The 18,733-nt window shown below is 48.2% G+C and overlaps 1 protein-coding gene across 14 annotated transcripts in view; it reads left to right on the top strand.

Moving 5' to 3' along the window:
• Window positions 1-18,733, top strand: part of LOC126533064 (MAP/microtubule affinity-regulating kinase 3-like) — a 153,362-nt gene that overhangs the window by 86,979 nt on the left and 47,650 nt on the right. Inside the window, exon 1 of one of the 14 annotated variants that reach the window (XM_055071749.2) lies at window positions 13,275-18,052. The exons of 11 other annotated variants lie outside the window; for them this stretch is intronic. The gene's annotated coding sequence lies outside the window, so the exon portion shown is untranslated. Of the gene's footprint in view, window positions 1-13,274; window positions 18,053-18,733 lie in introns of those variants that run through there. 2 more of the 14 variants (XM_055071747.2, XM_055071748.2) reach the window with 2 other exon arrangements.

Consider the following 18,733-nt stretch of genomic DNA (forward strand, 5'->3'; position numbering starts at 1 on the left):
TTTGGATAGAAAGGAAGAAATCGCGCTATTTAATGCTGTTCTCCCAGTGCACATTGCCAGGGGCCATATTTCGTAAGGACGTTCTCCCTTCGGTTATGTTACTTTGTCGTCCGACTCTCTGCGTGGGAGACCCCCGCATGCGATAACGGAAGCGTGGCGGCTTCCGAGCCTGTCGAAGCGCGAAGAGAGAGAGAGAGAGTTACGAAATTTCGCCTCATACAGTTGGGCGTCTGCACCGAAATGCCGCGCCGCGTCAGAACTCTTGGTATAGCGGTGGTGACGCAAACGAATGCCTCGGCGATCGTTCATGGTCTCGACCTCCCCATCTCCGCGGGTGTCGCGACGTGGTTCCAACCGAGCCGTTTCTGCGGGCGCTTATCGCGCCGACAGCGATGCGCGGCTTGCTTTCCTTTTGATTAACGCTGTGCCAAGCGGACGGCGTTGTATATGAAGAGTCGGGAAGCGGCCCCCTTTACGCGTAATGAAGTGAATTCGATGACAATGAGTGAGCGTTACCGCGAACAGGATCGTTTCGCTGTGATGTAACGGCATGCGTGTTCCCCATGTGGAGAGGCAGACAGACAGGGCAAGGATATATAGGAAAGGCAGGGAGGTTAGTCTATGGGGGGAGGGGGAGAAGAGAGAGAGAGAGAGAGAGATAGATAGATAGATAGATAGATAGATAGATAGATAGATAGATAGATAGATAGATAGATAGATAGAGAGAGAGAGAGAGAGAGAGAGAGAGAGAGGGGTGGGTTATGAAGATCGAACACACAATCTGGTGCTATATTTCAAACTGATAACCGGGCCGAAATCGCGTTTTTTTTTGTGTGTGTGTGTGAAACCATTCCGAAATACGTTTTTCTTTTTTTTCGGGTGAAACCTACAGCTTTACCAAGTAATACACAGTTCATTTTATGAGAAGGTATCACGGGCTTCTTAACCCTAACGCGTTAAAATTGGTGCTCGCTTCAAGCTGGTGGTAACCGGGAGGGCATCAGGGTTTTCTAGCAAATGTTCTCCGAAATTTGGCGTTTGTTTGGAAATGAATCACTAATGATGACAGTAAAGAGCATTGATAACGTCTAAGAAGTTAAACATTTTGTTCACGAAAAGCTGGTCATCGATTTATCACACACTTTTGTTTTACATACGTTATCATCTGCATGCGCAACATGTCGGTCTCCATTCGAGACCTGTCCGGTCGTTGAACGTATCTCAGCTGGGAGAAAGTTCTCTCGACATCACAGCTTCCATTAGCTAGGCATAACAATGTCGGTGCAGCATTTGCCAGCCTGGAGCAGCGAGCGGTAGAGTCATGCCAATACTCAATGAGTATGACAGCTGTGTTTGTGGGGCTTGCTTATAGCAAGTACTGGTTCAACTCGTCGTGAAGTGAATCTACATCATAAGTGATGTACATCAATTTGCATAATAAATCCTTACCAACTAGCTCAGCTTTCTGTCGTTCTAATGAATCTACATCGTCGGTGACGGACATGAACAGAGGTCGGTAGTCATCAAATGACTGCAGCCCCAACAGACGCTTCTGAAATGGATCCAGGACGGCTCCCAACTTCCACAAAGTTAGCTGATTTTCGTCTTTGTCTGAGACGTTTCCTTCAACAGTGCAGTGCCATTTCATGGCGAGTTTCTTGCAAAACTCTTCACATGTTTTTACTAATGTCGCGCTGCTCTTGGGTAACATATACAAAACAGCTCTGGCCCGATCGCTTTTACCCACCATCGTTGAAAGCTCGCTGACAGTCTGCAGCTTGACGTTTACCAGGTGACCAAAGCTGGGCATCTGAAGTTTTCCGCTTTCAAGCGTTTTCTGGGCATCTAAAAGGGGGCCGAGCGTGTCTCTCATCAGGATTGTCTTCGCATAAACAACTTTTTTTTTAGAAAGTATCGCTCGAATAGGTTCCACTTTGCTGCTCATGCGAGCTTTCAGCAAGTTCCGTTAACGAGCTCCCCAGTTCTATGACAACCACAAGCGCTTTGTAGAAGCTTTGCCATCTATTAGAGACAACAGAAGGTGGCTTCTTAACATCAGGTCCAAAGACGCCATTAGAAGCACAAATTCCGGTGTACTTCTGGTAGAGCTTGTTAGCGTGCTTACATAACGCTCCAGACTCGACCACTACGGATCGAACTGGTAAAGGAATGGTAAAGAAATGGAACTGGTAAAGAAATGCATGGTCACTAGCATGAGCCACGTGAGCTAAACCTTTCACATGCAAGATTTGGATTCCTACAGCTTGACAGATTTCTCATTTTTCGCATGTACGCCGCCGAGTCTGTGGCTACAGCCACAACGTCCCTCCACGTTTGCCTACAGTGAGGAGAGCCTTGCCGACTACGCTGGCCACCGTGTAGCTCTTCGAAGCATTTACTCTGTCGAAGTCGACCAAAACAACCTGCTTCACGGTTTGTTGGCAATAGAAGCGCAGGAGAGTGCTGATGGTAGGCACTCCAGTGATGTCTGGGGATTCGTCGACGATGACACTCACTTTCACATCTCGCATATCATCGCGGATTTTCACCACGTCTTTGTCAAAAGCTTCTTTCAGGTATTTCAGCCGAAGTCGTTGTCCTGTTGGCACGGTCTTCGCGGCCTTGCAGCATTTGCGTACGAAGGCCCCCAGAGGTCCGTCCGCCTGGTGCATGCTGGTCCCACAGTACGCTAGGGCACGAAGTCATGGATTACGCCGTCCGCGTCAGTTTCTTTCGCACGTTGTCTACAGGACATATCAAAGAGCGCCTGCTGAGATGTTCCCGCCTTCTCAGCTTCTTGGTTCGACATCTTCAACTTCTTATGACGAGGTGACGCTAGATGCTCGCGAATTCGGTCGTAGGGCTTCTTCGCAGGATCGGTGACCAACTCGGTGTTGCACTATTCGCACACTAACGCGCGGCTGCTTTAGCTGTGTTTCGTTCCGACCTGGATATATTCACGCTGTTTACACCAGTCGCACAATGTATGTCGTTTCCTTCCCATCTCTACGCTGAATTTACCCGTGCCGCTTACTGGAGCCTTATGTTCGCGACGGTGGCTTTGCGCTCACCAGTCGCCCCCTGGTAATGGGGAGTGACGATGACGATCACGTGTCTCATTGGTTAGAGTTCGCACTCTAAACCAATCATATGCATGATTCACTTCAGCGCCAGTTCCTTCTCTCCAGGTGGCTGATGAGTTCTTTGTTAGCAGTGCTTCGAATTAGTCGAGAAAACCTGTAGGAAAACCAGACCAACCACCTATTGCTTGCTGGTCACATTCTCTCGCTTGTATTTCTCTACCCCCCACCCTTTTCCCACCCCACTAAAACGTGACCCTTCCTTGAATTCCTTCGAATCGGAACAATGCCACCATTGTCGGAATCTTGCTGTTCCTGTCAAAGCAGAATTTTGAGTGCAGTGGCTTCTTTCGCTTTCTTTGTAAGCAGCCGAAAAGGGATATCACAAGTTGCGTAAAGCAGGACGCTATGTGGCCCTCAACAAGGCCGACCGACGTGGGTGTCTAACTCACAGTGACGGAGGCTGGCTGAAGAAAAGTCATAATAGGTTCTGGGGCCCTGGCATCTTCGTCGCTCAATCCCTGCCCCACCTACTCGTCACTCGTTCTTTTCGCATGAAAACCAGGGAAGCAGCTGCACGTATCCGAGGCTAATCTGCAGTAGGCGAAGCGCCGTTTTCTTCGCTTTCTTTTTCATCCTAAATTTGTTACTCCCTGACTGGCAGCCATGTGCTACCAGCGTGGTCAGCTTCGAACGTGTTTGCCCCTTTCCTTTGCAAACCTTTCTTCTTTTTCTTTTTTTTTCTTTCTTTTCTTGAGGGGGGGGGGGGAGGGGGGGGGGGGCACGTACGGACTCACGGGGACCTGTTGAGAAATCGAGATAAGAAAGTGCAGCGCTGGAAAGCAGGGTATCTTCTCTCCACACGTTGCCAGTCAGCGCACGATTGTGCAAATCGCTACTCGAAGGTTCATCGGGGAGAAATCGCGTTTAACCCGATTCTCCTGAAACATGTTAGGGGTGTAAAAATCGGGTAAAATCGGGTTTTACCCGAAAACGAACAACCCTTACATATACAGTATACGCAACTCTATTCGGGCCCGAATAGTTGCGTCACCTGCACGGTTGAAGAGTGAACCGATCGCCGAGTTAACCAACTGTAAGCGCACAAGTTGGGCGAGTATTGGCGATTCAGCGGCAAGAAATACCCAGGCGTTTCCTCTTTTCATAGCGAACTTGCAACTGGCGCGTGTATTGTTCAGTCTAGTTCATCTTTGTTCCTGTTCCAAGAAATAAACTCAGGCTGTCGAGAGAAAAAAGAAATAATGTGAAGCCTTACTCACTGTTTATCTGGCCTCTCACGCTACGCCTTATGTGCACGACAATGGCAGTGCACAAAAAGAATATGATTCATGCTCGTTTGATTTATTACACTGGAAGTCACGCATAGTACTGTCAAAATAGACATCTTAAAAATAATAATGTATAAGTAGCTCTAACGTTTATAAATGTAAATGTATATCCCTGGAAAATAGGAGACATCTAGCACCTTACGGAGAATCGCGTAATTTACAATATATCATAACAATGTATGTGCACAGAAGAGAATATATAAATAACAGAAACAAATTCAGTTTGGACAATATCCTGCAGGTCCACACTGAATTTGAATTGTGCAAACATAATTAAAATGAATGCCTTAGCGCACCTTGCTCAAGAAATAATTCAAACATAAGAAGGTTATGAAATTAAAAGAAGCCGTTGAATACCGTGCCCTATTCCATTAAGAAGTATTTGCGCTTTAGAGATTCCTGTGAGCCAACACTATATGTACTACATGTTTTATCCGTGGCGTATTATTTTATTACGCATTACAGAGGTGCGCTCACGGTCAGTATACTCTGTAGATCGAAATTAAGCAATGCTACCACGTCCGTCGCAAGAAGGAACCCGGCGCTGAGTCCCAGTATATTTTCGTGTGTACATATTTACGACCGTGTATACACAGTTATCGGTGTCAAGTCATATGTAATAACGGCCGTGGCATTGAAGCGACGTTATTTTTTCGCGCTTCTTCGCGAATGTGTCGACTCAATGTGTCGATGCATCTTCGAAACTGTCCATGAAAGGGCGTTATAACAATGCGACAGGGGCCGCACTTCCTGCATAGCGCAAACTCCGCGCAGCTGTGATGTCACAAAGCCAAGGCGCACTACAGTTCGAAGTCTGTACTGTCAAAGTGGACTGCGAGTGACGACGTTTACCGCAGTTGCGCTTTCCTGGATGCAAGTTTTTTTATTATTATTATTATTATTATTATTATTATTATTAGTAGTAGTAGTAGTAGTAGTAGTAGTAGTAGTAGTAGTAGTAGTAGTAGTAGTAGTTGTAGTAGTAGTAGTAGTAGTAGTAATGCGATAATAAACGCATCTTTAGTTAAAGGCACGCTAAAGAGATCGTCGGATTACATATTCCTCTTCTAGAATACTAAGTAGACCTGCGAGAAGTGTCTGTACTTCGTAGAGACGGCTAAGCCCACTTCCCTATTCCCGTATACCGACGTTACGTGGCGTTTATGGGTCACGGTAACATCCAGCGCTAGTCTGCTTTAGTCTACGAGCTTAACTTCCGCTAGATGAAGTTAGGTGAACCGCGTGCTTATTTATTTCCGGAAACTTCTTTTTTATTTGCCTGTTCTTGTTATGCTAGCCCGCGTGAAGTGCTTGCGACAGTGCGTGTATACGCGCTAATAATAGCTCGCTATACGAACGCGCTTGTGATAAATATACACCGCGTGGCGACGAGTGTGTCTATCCGGTGTGTATGCCTCGCTCGTTTTTCACTGGAAATGTACGTCTATGCGCGCATATTTGCAAGCGCTGACGTCTGGATGCAAGACGACGGCATCTCTCTCTCTCTCTTGTTTCTAAATTCGTCATTTTTCCGACATCCCGTGCCGCCCGCCCGGTAACAATAGCAGCGTCTGTCTTCTTTGTTTCTTTCCTTTCTGCAGCACGTGCCTTGCTTGTGCACCGATCGGCACGCGAGAAGGAAAACAAAACGGGCAGCTGCTTCGGCAGTGTTTCTCTATGGGCGCAATGACGCAGACGACATGCTCTCACTACCGCGTACGCACGCATCATCATCATCAGTCTATTTTTATGTCCACTGCCCAGGACGAAGGCAGCTCTCCCAGCGATACCTCCGGACACCCCTGTTCTTGCGCTAGTTGATTCCGACTTGCGCCCTGCAAATTTCCTATTCCCAATTTTCCGCCGTCCTCGACTGCGCTTACCTTCCCTTGGCGCCCATTGTGTAACTCTAATGGCCCGCCACCGCTTATCTGCCCTGCGCAACGCACTCATTGTTGAACCAATTGCTTATTCCCGCTCAAATCTTCCACACAGGTAGCGTTCTGCGGTGAGCTATAGTTGAAGGGCCGACAATTTGTTTTATTTATTTAAGCAATCGGGATTATCATTAAAAAAATGTTGCTAATGTGAAAATAACTTAGGAATCAAATTTACAGCTCTAACTCACCAATAGAAAGTTACGTCACAGTTCTGTATAGTGCGCCTCTTGAAACATCTGAAGCGGCCGAAATTGATAGGTTATACGTTGCACTGAAATATTGAATTTTCGCAAAACCATTGCATTCACTGTAGTAGTTTTACGTAAGCGGTAATTTGTCCGTTTTATGATTTAACAGATGCAGTTCACAGAACTGCGATAGCGGTTTTTGGCGCAGCGTTTCGGTTTGGCAAACTTCGTCGTCAGTTTTATTTAAGCTTACAAATATTCGAGAATCTTTCTAAAAATGTGGAGGCCCTAAATGAAAATCGTGGTTCATTTAGTAGAACTCACCTTTTTACGTTAAATGCGACACATTTTCTTCAGATCTATTCAGCGGTTTCCCAACTCGAGGATGTGTTTGCGTTCCTCGTGTACTTGAATAGGAAAATCTTTAGGGAATAGGGAAATCGTAAAGGGAAGTCGTACAGCTTTCTCTTAAACCGCGTGATTGCGCATATGCATCGACGAGGAGGGGACGAATCGCGCCTGCGCGGTTTTTGTATATAAGCGCGCGAAAGATTTTGCTCGCTGAAATAGATTGTACTTCAGTGAACTTCGATGCTTGTTTCCTATAGCTGACTGCAGGCGGCATCACTTCCTGGTGTGTACTGTTCGTGTTTCTCTGTACGTATATCAATAAAAGAAAATTACATTCTTAAGTTTTGCTTGCTAGAACCACTGTCTGATTATGATGCACGCTGTAATTGTAGGGTACTCCGGGTGAACAACGACTATGCCTTGAGTATTTTTTGAAGTGCACCCACACTGAAATAATTTACACCCTTAAAAGTGAAAATGGGTGTAAATTTCTCTATAACTGACACCCCTAGGGTATCAGTTATATAAATCAGACCCTATGGATGTGAGTTACACACTTTTTTTTACTTTTAAGGGTGTAAATTATTTCACAGTGCAATGCACGTGTGTTCTTGCATTCCGCCCCCGTCGAAAGGCGGACGCCACGGCCGGGATTCGATCCCGCGACCACGTGCTCAGCAGCGCAACGCCAAAACTACTGTGGCAACCGTGGCAGATTATCGATTTTCCAAGCTCTTCTCGAAGACCCATATACCGCCTCGTGTTGTTATGCCGGTGCCATATTGTGTTCAGTGACGCCGATGGAGGGCGGGCATCCCTTGCATACATGCTGTACAACGACAACAAGCTGCGTACACTTGCTTCGGCGCAGTGACGCATTTCTTCAGCCGAAGGCCCATTGTTCAATGACTCGATTTCCATGACTGTGCGCAGACAACGGCGGGTCCACAGGTGCAGCGGATGTGACAACAGGAAAAAAACGCTCGCAATGCGCAACACGCGTTGTCCCTGTGTGCATACGTGTGTATGATGCGGGGTGCACATGCGACACTCGCCGAATGTTCCGTGCAGTATTGACGCCGCACCTGGCCTTATAAGGGGCACTGAGCAACGGGTTGTCCTTAGCGCACATGGGCTTCCGCCTCTTTCCCCGTGTTATATGACCGATGTTATGTTCAGCTGTTGTGCGGTGCGGTCAGCAGGCTTTTCCCTTCCCCGTCAGCAAATCTTTCTCTCACCGATACCGCCTGCCGTCGACTGCGCATGCGCAAGGTTTACCGGCGTGTACGTGCAGTTGGCCGAAACGGTGAGCGCCATAGCGTTACCGTTTAGCGCGCGTTTACACCGTGTTTGTTAATTTGGTAAGCGAATGTTTACAAGCTTCTGCGGCTGATAAAACTGCTATCCTCACTTCGTACGGCTGTCTACGAATTTGCTATCGCAATCGATGCTTCGTCTTTCGGGCAAAACTGCGACTTTTATTTACTATGCTATGAGGTGTTATAAGCATGTTTGTGTTGCACGCTTATACCCCGTTCCACAATCCGGTGTAGTCGTACGGGTTTGTATGAGAACGTGCGGGTTTTCATACAGGATCCTATGTGTGATCGTATATGGGACCATGGAAACGGGGGAATTCAGGCATACGGGTTTTCTTCCATGCCACAGCGAACCGTGTATATAGATGATCAATCCCACCGCGTGGGCACGTGTATAATTGTATTATGCAACAACAACAGCCGCAACAAGTGCACCGTGCCCCTACTCGCGTATAGGCCACCGCCTTTGGACAATGTTTAGTTTGTCTTAATTCAAAATGTAGAAAAATGGGTGCAAGTCGTCTTAAGCGCGAAACCCCAAATTCAATACTCAGGCATGAATAATGAAAAAAAAAAAAAACAGCTTAAAGAAAAAATATCGGCGCGCTGTACTTTCAAAAGTAACAAGCACACACCCAAAAAAGAAATATCACGGTTTTCCCATACGGGCAAAACGATGAATGCGGTAGCAACATGTTATATAATATTACACGATGTGTGAGACTCGTAGCTGCAGTGGTCGTATGAATTGAAGTAAACCTAAGGTGACTAAGTAAAAACAAGCTGTTGTGATAGGGGTCCCCTGTTTGAATCCTGCCATCGGACAATATCATTTATGTTCAATAATTGAAGCCCGTCTTTCCCAGCGACTTTACCAACGCTTTTCCGTGTCGGGTATTTTTCAAACCCCTTTCCTGGGCCGAACCCGGAGGTATAGTGCACAGCCGCAACAATAAAATTACGCCATTTACAGGTTTCACCTCTGTTATTGTTTAGTACACTTAATATTTAAGTCTGAGCAGGCTTAAGATAAAGAAGACATCTGCTGTCGGCGTTTTGCTTCAAGATATTTGTTTGTGGGATGCTTTTCTTAAAATTCTGAGGAATTATTTTGTCAGGAATGTAAAACCTAGCTGGTATGAGCAACTTTAGTGATAGAATGGTGTTACAATATAATTTGCGTATACCGCGTGGCATATCGCATACATATAACTAAATATATACGGCACCTCACGGCGACGCCGACGGCAGAAATTCGCTTTGAGTGTCTGTATATAATTGCTATCGTAATAATATAGTCTATGCAGACATTCCTATAGAGAACTGTGAGGGGATCTGGGGGGCTCGATTTTTTTGTAAGTCAGAGCCATACGAAGAAACAGATAAATGAAGTAGAAAAATAAACATTACACACACACACACACACACACACACACACACACACACACACACACACACACACATATATATATATATATATATATATATATATATATATATATATATATATATATATACCGCTTCGGCCATCTTTCTTGACTGTTTGTGTATGTGTACGAAACTAGTCCTGGGAGTGTAGCCAGCGCCGCTCGCAACGGCAGCGGCGAACTAGCAAAGTCCTCTTTACCGCATTTCAATTAGAAGAACTCTTAATTATTTCTCTTTTGTATTGCCTGACTTCACTGTCTGTCGCATTCACAATGCTCGTTATCCACGTGAGCTCTCACGTACCTTCAACTTAACGAAGTTCTCGACATAACAAAGTTCTCGATTGAACGAAAAAAAAAGTGCTTTCTCGAGGTCCCGCCTGCTTCGTTGAATCGAGGTTCATATTTAACTGTGCGAGCACACACACGACTGTGTATTGTAGTATACGTGCAACCGCTGGCCCAATAAATGCGTTCTCTGTCGTGGACCGGTCGCACGTGCGTGGAGTGCAATCGACGTTGCAGAAATAACTCGACTGCAGCGCAGCAGGCCGTGGTTCGGTGGGCGGTGCCAGTGTCTGGCTGGTCTGTTACTTCGCTGCGCGCAGCATTTCTTCTTCCGCGGAGGGGAAGGGAGAAAGGCATCCACTCAGTCGGGCAAAACGGAAAAAAAGGACTTCTCGCGTCGCTTGGCAACCCTCGCAAACGGTCCGTTATATACAGACACGTTGTCCGGTCAATGCTCAACCGTGCATTGCTGCTGCTGCTCGTTGCGGTGGACGTGGGCCGCCTGTCTGCCGTGCGGCACTTTCTTCGCGCTATACCGTGTCGTTCGCACTTCAGTCCGTGCGTCGTTGTAGAGAGAAGTTCGTAAAAACGCGGAAGCATCTGCTCCTCTTTCTCTTTGTGTTGATCTTATATGGTTGGTCGAATGGCGAAATTCACGAATCGTGCACGAAAAAAAGGGCTATCTTCGAGTGCCGTGAATATTTCCTATGTTTTTTTTTAAGCGATGTGAATTATGATGTCTGCGTGAAGTTCCTTTAGTTAAGGGAGAGGAAAAAATTCTTATTTACGTTGTCCGATACGTGCACGCAATTTCGTAACTGGACGTGACGTCCGGTCAACTGATAATATCGTAAAGGACAAAGCAGCGCTGGTAGGTGCCGAAATGGGAATCTCGCCAGAGGCGACGTTTGCGGGCTATACTGCGGAAAATGCGGCAGCTGTGTTCGCACTTCTTCGTGCCTCCGAGCCTAACTGGAACAGCGTGTCTTTTTGAGTCCCACGGGCGGCTAGCTGTCACCGCATTTCGCGTGCACGCCCACGAATACTACGATGCGCGTTTCTTTCTTTCATTTCTTTTCTTTTCTCTCCGTCCAACGGCATTTCTTTTGTGTTGCAGCCATTCACGTCGATCGATTCGGTGCCTCGCGCGCCTGTGCGTCTCTTTCCATTGATTCCCTCCGAGGCGGCGCTCGATACGCGAGCTCAATGAGCCAAATTTGCTCTTTCGAAGGTGAAAGGTGAGTCCGCGGTCACAGCGCGGTCGTGTTCGCTTTGTCCTCTGCCTGCGCCGGACGCCGCTTGACGTTGAGATGCCCCGAGACAAAAATAAAAGCACGCGCTGCAACGATACTAATGAACGCGTTGCTGCTGTTTCAAATTTCATTTCTTAATTATTTTGTTTAGTTCAGCTCAAACCGGAAAGGCAGCCGTGCGGTACGCAGACAGAAGCAGAATGAAAAGGACAGCGCTGACGTCTCCTCGTATTTAGTTGCGTCCTTACGTGGCCTTCGATATAGCAAGTTTTGCACAACGCTTGAACGCGCGCGCGATCTCGCAGGCTCTGGTCCGCGTTTTCACGCATACCATGAATCCAAGTTGTTCAACCTTGCGTCGGTCTCATTCCGCTGTTTCCGGCTGAGTAGTACGCGGCTGTCTACTGTTACGGTACCGAGCATGAGGTCGCGGGTTCGCTTTCTTTCTGGTCCCCCCACTTACCGTGCTTTGCTTGGGGGTGGAGTGATTGAGAGTGAAAAAGAAAACGTCATTGTCGTTAATTCAATCTTTGGACCGGAGCTTGTTCACTGGTTGGCGTCTTCAAAACTAGCTCTGGGATTGATCAATGTACTTTGCATTTTCATAACGAAGAGGAGGGGGGGAAGGGGGGACGGGGGTATCGTTGACGTGTTTCGCGTGCAAGAACGGCCCTGCGCTTTTTTGAGGCTTTTCGTTTGCGGCCGTTTGAATTAGACCGGGAGGGAGGAGGAGAATTCCGTTGGCTGCAACGAGGTCACTGCGTGTAGCCGACGGCTGAACGTCGACCGCCAAGCGACAGCGGTAGTGTTCATCATCATCATCATCACCACCACCACCACCACCACCACCACCACCACCACCACCACCACCATCATCATCATCATCATCATATTCATGTCCACTGCATGCAGGACGGAGGCCTCTCCCTGCGATCTCCAATTACCCCTGTCCTGCGCCAACCAATTCCAACTAGCACCCGCAAATTTCCTAATTTTGTCGCGCCACCTAGTCTTCTGCCGCCCTGTACTGCGCTTCCCATCTCTTGGTACCCATTCTGTCACTCTAATGATCCAACGGTTGTCTAGTCTGCGCATTACATGACCTGCCCAGCACCATTTTTTTCTCTTAATGTCTATTAATGTTCGCGTAAAGTGTAAAACATTAGTCCATTCGATACATAGATGCAGAAGAAGGCCTTAAAGATGAAAATACGGAGGTATACGGGGCCTCCTGTTAGTACGTGCATCAGAAAGATATTTTAATACGGAGTAAATAGTGGACAGAAACAGGAGCCAGCGATTAAGACATGACTTAGAGGGAATACATTTGCAATGTTTACAAAAGTTAGGAGCATTACGGGCACGCGACGCTGTTTTGAGACTAACGCCACCATTAACTAAATGAAAACGAGAAACACCCGTGCAGGCTAACTTTCTTTCCTGGTTCCGAATCTTGGCTAAAGAAAAACAAACGCCGATGTGTTAAGTATATCGAAGACAAATGTGTCGTTGACGAGTGTAACGCATTGGCGAGTGTAACGAGTTGCGTCTACTAGATGGGCTTTGTGGCGTAATATAAGTCTGGCAAAGAGAGTCGCGTAGTATATTGGCAGTGAAACGGAGAGGAGCAGGGATAAACATAACGTGGCAGTTTCGCCCGAAGAGCAACGCGAATCGACAGCGGTGTTATAAGGTTTAGCGCCGCACTCTAGTTCATCGGGACCGCGTAGACCGACCTCCAGCCACGCGACCGCGGATTGCACCAACGCACAGCCTCTGAGATCGACCCAGTTTTGGTTGCACCATCTCCAATGCATTACTTTTGCACTGCCTCCGAGATTGGCGCAGTTTACACGGCTATAGACGCCCGCAGAGCAGAAAACGCGCCAAATCCAGGGAAATAAGGCGTTATTAGGATGGTGGGGCGGTCGAGTTGGTTAGGATTCATTTTTAACGCGTGTGTTTATTTTCTAGCCTGCAACATAAGGATTAGGCATGGCACGTGCATAAATAAGTGAATCGTTGGCTCACTCACGAGAAAGAATTTCGCTACTTGCATCAATCTTTGGGTGTCTTTACCTTCCACTGCATCGTTGGATCGAGCTTGTCCTGTGCATGTCCGGTTTGCTTGCTTTCGTTTTCGTGGACCGTTGGTTCCTTTCTGGGTGCGTCATTTTCCTTAGTAAGACTAGTTCGTAGTCAGGGCCGTGTTGTTTATTTTCCTTTTCTCCCAGTTTTTCCATTTTCTTTTCTTGGCCTGTTTCGCAGGTTAGAACGAAATCCTTATCAAGAGAACTATGTGCTTGGCTGCAGATATTTGTTACACAAAGGATATTTAGGTACCGTTTGCTGTTGCATTGCATCATCATCATCATCATTCATTAACCCTTTAAGGACCCCTTCCGGGGTATTGCATAAGAGGGGCCGAGACATCAGTAAACACTGTGGTCACATTTATACAAATATATAGAAAATGGTAACAACGAGAGAACTTGGTGTACAATCTGCATTGATTTTGACTACGTGGGGTGCTGTGTCTTTAACAGTGTTTTTTCATTCCGCACCCATCGCAATGCGGCCACCGCGGCCGCGGGATCGCTAAGTGTTGTGGGCAATAAATTTGTTCTGAGGCTGTGTTTTTTGACACGAATCACTGGTCGTTAATAAGCGCAGAAAAAGAACGAAACACATACACACACACTTAATTTCAATGTAGTAGGAAGCTACGAAGGAGATACCTAAAAAAATACTTCCGGTCCGGGGATCGAATCCCGGACCAACGTGTTTCCGCGCGGCCGCGCGCTTTGTCATCTGCTATACTTACAGATGAATGTTTTTTTTTTTTTTTCTTGTACTAACCTTTGGAAACCTAATCACCTGTATTTAGAGCAAACCAGCAGAGTCATCTTTTTTTTTTTTTTTTTGATGTCTCCACTGAATAAAAGCCATATATCTACACCAATTTCGCGACGTGACATTATAATGTCTATAGTTCGAACATATGTGTTGTAGGGGAGACGGACGCATGCACATACGACCGCTCAGCACCGACCGGACTTATAATTTGGGCGCATGCGCCGAACGTCGTTAAAAAGGAGACATTAACGCCATAATCTCCTCCAAAATACGGTTCCACATCAAAGGAAATAGAACCTGTTCACCTTCATTTCTGGCCATGGAGAGCACATTTGTACTAGAAAGAAAACAATGAAATGTTCGAAATTAGTCATTCGTTTGCCGAATTATCCACGACGAAAAATCGCCCCAGCGCATCTGAAACGCTATACTATATGGGCTATGCGTTAAGTTTCCCGTGCGTAAATGAGAACTTAGAGGTATCAAACTCGGTGTAGCTTATATATATGGTACGTTAAGGGTTAAATGCCACTTGAAGGAAAGCTGGGTAGTTAATTACATTTATTTAACTGCGAATACTGGAGTATTGCCGCGAGCAGATACCTGCATGGTGAGCCAACAAACGACGGGAGAACGAAAGACGGGCCCCAGCTGCTGCGACACCACTTCTAAATTATCGCACCCCTTACGCGCAACGTCATAGATTCTGACAGTGTCTGCTGGGCACCGCTTAACTGTTTTTCGATAAGGAGGTATCGCATTGCAACCGAAAGTGCACTATAGCACTCGACCAGACAACTTTTGCGGACTCTCTCAGTGCCAAGATAAGATAAAGGTGGGGGGAGCGGCCGAGGTTCGCAAAAATGCCGCGAGATCCGTTACGTCACAGTTGCCGTGGTTTGGTCGCGAAATTCAAGGCAGGGAGTCTGCCGCCGTTTTCTGCGCTCTTGTAAGAAACCCTACCGCTAGGCGATGACAAATTGAGCTTTGATGGAATAATCTCCCAGTTGTTCGCTCCAGCTAATTTTGCTGGATTTATTGTTGTTTTGTTAGAAATCTATCTGTCGCATTGTACTACGTGCACTTAAATGTCAAGCTATCAAGTATTCAGCCAGCTTCATCTCTAGGTAAAAGAAAAACAAAGCGACTTGGAGTTGGTGCTGATGCAACGGAGAATAAAAGCCCCCGTCTAGCTACCGCGTCTTCGAGCCTTTCTTTATCTCGAGTGTGCAAAGGTTCTCGCGTCACGCCTTAGGAACTTTCCGCTGGATTGTACCCGGATGGGACTGCACGCTGTGACTCGGTATTTCCTTTTATGCCTTTCGCTATTAACACCGGCCTCGTGGCGACAGAGGAGATCATGAATGGATTATCCTTTGACGACTTGGACATTGCGCGGGACAGACAGGGCAGTTTAAAAGGCGATCGGTCGCATTTAGCCCAGATTAGAGCAATACGTGCCGTGTCCGTCGTTGAACGTGGTGGTGGGGCGGGGAAGGCTTAAGCTTCGCCTTTAAGAGTAAAACGCGATAGCACTAACGACTCTAATTCGACCATTCTTGATTACCGTACTTATAATTACCATGCACGCAGCAGTTTATTTTTCTAAGACACTTTACTAAGTCAAATATCAAAAAGCATTCACTGCGACCCCCTCTATTAGCCTTTGTGACCGTTTCGCATTCCGATGGTCCTGGGTTTAATTTCCACCTAAACCCCAATTTACTTTTGAGCTCAATTACTTTCCTTTGGTTACAGGAACTTCCCTGGGAAATTGGCCGTCAACGCGAACATTATTTGAACTGTTTCTTAAATTCTTTAGTTCCATCGGGAGGTTTCGCTCACGTACAACGCACGGTCAACGGCCGACGACGCCGGATTTTCGCGTAACGGGACATTTAAAGCTATTGCTTTAAGGGACGTTCGATTCCCATGCACCATTGCTGCCATTCGTTTCAGCGGGCTTTAGTCAGCGGCGCATCAATGGCGCCCTCTGAACCACGTCGTTCGTTTTCAAAGGTGCAGGGCTGGTTCACGACTTTGCTGCACCCTCTCTACTGTCGGTGCCGACTTCGTCCAGGCGTACAGGTGCGAAGCAGACGACGCAGCACACGGCATCATGTGCCGGTGAAACACCGCTTACGTGCGTCTGACGTGTCGACGCTGGCGCGGATGTACTTATAGCTCAGAAGCCGATCATACCAGCAGTTCAGGACCTCTCAAGCTTACGCACTCCGTGCGTAGTCGGACGAAACATAACGCCTACACCGCAGAAATCGAGCTGATTCTCGTGAACCGCCGTGAACTGGTTCACAGTGGTGCGGTCAAATCGAACGGACTTTTAAGAACTGAGTCGCTTGGCCTCAGAGATCGGCTTTCGGAAGCCGCTTGCACTCCTGTTGCCTTCGAGATTGAGAATTGCGTTGAGAATCTCGGAAGCTCAGGTCGCCGATTTGCAGTTTTGTACTAAGAACAGCAGATGGCGCCACGGTCCCAAACGGAAGGCTCTCGGGCTGTGGCAAGTGTTGTGTTGCCGTAGAAGTGGCTGCGCTCTGTGTTTTTCGTTTCCTATTCACCCTATCTTACACAATCCACCAGGGTGAAGCAAGAGCAGTTAGCAACAGCCTTCGCTCCGCGAAATGTTTGCAAATGTTGCCGAACATTTGTTTGCGAGCACCTTGCTAACAAAAGGACGTCAGCGGCGTGTAGAATAAGCGCTACTTAGCCCCCAGCAGCAGCGAAACCGAAAGTTGAGTAGTACGGTTAATCACACTGTGTCCACTTCACCGTCGTGCACATAGATTTTTAACATGTGCAACACAGTTATACGCGATCGGAAGCCCATTCGGGGCTTCGAACGTAAACATTGCAGTGTAAAATGTGCGACTAGACCTGGCGAACACAGAAGCACGACACACGGCCGGTCTTTCTCCCCGTCAGCCCCTTTGCAGAATCACCTGTTGCAGCCGGCGGGGGCGAACAGCACAGCCAGGTGAAGCCACGCTCACAAAAACTCGCTCTCGCAACGTGCACCTCACTGAGCCACTGCGCTGTGCAGCGTCCTTTGTTGCTGGCGTACTGCTGATATTTTCATTGGGGGCTTGCCTTTTGTTGCCTGGCTGCTGCGATGGCTGGCGGCTGCCGGCGCGGCGTGTTTGAGTCACGTGACCGCGCTGACTCATAGCAAGTGACCAATCAACGCGGTGCGCAGCCGACAATCCGGGCCTGCCAATCTGCGCACGGCGCGCAGCGCAGCTCCCGTTCTTGCTTTTGTTTCTTTTTCTTTAAGCTCGTTTTTTTTTTTCCTTGCGTTAGATGGCCGCCATATTGTGCGACATGGCAGCATCAATGTGATCGCCGTGCGAGAGCTCGGACTGCCCTCCGTTTTTCTTTTCCGTTTCTTCAGAACGGTCGGCCGTGTGAAGATTTAGTTTTTATTTTTATTCATTCATTTTACCCGAGAAGTGCGCGGCTTCTCTGCTGCGGGCCTTCGTCGCCGAGAGAAGAGTCTGTGTGTGTGTGCCGATGCGAGAAACTGTGCGCGGCGGCGTCCTCCGAATTTCCCCTCGTGGACGATAGCCCCGTAATGGGTTGCGAGGCGGCAGCAGCAGCAGCGGTGGCGCTAGGCCTAGCGTGTTGCTGCCCCGGACCGGAAAAGTCGCTGGCTCCTCCGTCGTCGTCTGACCGCGCCGCCGCCGGCATCGTGAACGTCGGCGCCGCCGTCCGCACCGGATCCGCCGCCATCGGTGTGTGCATGTGAGCCGGTGTGTTCGCGTCGCCCCTCCCGCCACCCCGACCCTCCCGAGTGCTTCATCTCCCGGGAGCCGCTAGACAGTTGTTTCAAACCTGGATGACGGCTCCGAGGCCACGGCAGAGGCACACGCCTTGGTGGGATAATGCTCGTGCGCGAGTCTCCAGCGCTGGATCGCACCGGTTTGTTGCTGCGACGACCGCGCGAAGGGCGACTGTGGTGAAGATTCGCCGCCTGCCTAGGTAGGTAGGTAGGCCGGGCGCGACGCCCTTTTTTTTTTTGGGGGGAGGGGGGGGGGTCATCTCGCCCATGACCGTTGCGCGCAGCCTCGCCCGTCTCAATAATCGCACACAGGGCGTCAGGTGCGAAATAAAATATAAAACGTAAATATGAAGTTGCTTGTCAAGGTGGAGGTGCTCTTTACGGGCGGCCGTTTTCGTGCGTCATCGCGGTTGCTAATTTTGCTGATGAACCATTCAGCCATCAATCTCGCGGAACATACAATTTCCGCCGTATCTGCTCCTTGTTTCCGCAGCGATTGCGGCGCTGGGCGTACTACGCCCGAAACTTGTCCGCGCGCTTCGCCATTTTACACGCCAAAGAACCAGCACCGGTTAGGGCTCGCGGTGAATGGGGGCGCCGAGCAGGCCTAGGCTTTCTCGTCGTGAATCCAGCGTCTCCAGCGCGCGCAGCGCTAAATATTCAGGTTTTGGATCGGAACGCATTAAATCCGCGTTTTGCTGTTGCGCGTCGACGTTGCCGATCGAGCAACCTCTTCGCGCTCTCCCCCGGCGCATAGCTCCTGCTGTGCGTGTGTGCGCCGCTTTTGTTTGTGAGCTCGTTCGTAAACGCGCTTTCTTGCGCCGATTTTACGAAGCTCTTGTTTCGTTTTCGCTTGGTTTCGCAGGTTGTAAACCACAGCCGAAACTGA

This window comes from Dermacentor andersoni, chromosome 7 (assembly GCF_023375885.2).
Source record: "Dermacentor andersoni chromosome 7, qqDerAnde1_hic_scaffold, whole genome shotgun sequence".
NCBI lineage: Eukaryota > Metazoa > Arthropoda > Arachnida > Ixodida > Ixodidae > Dermacentor > Dermacentor andersoni.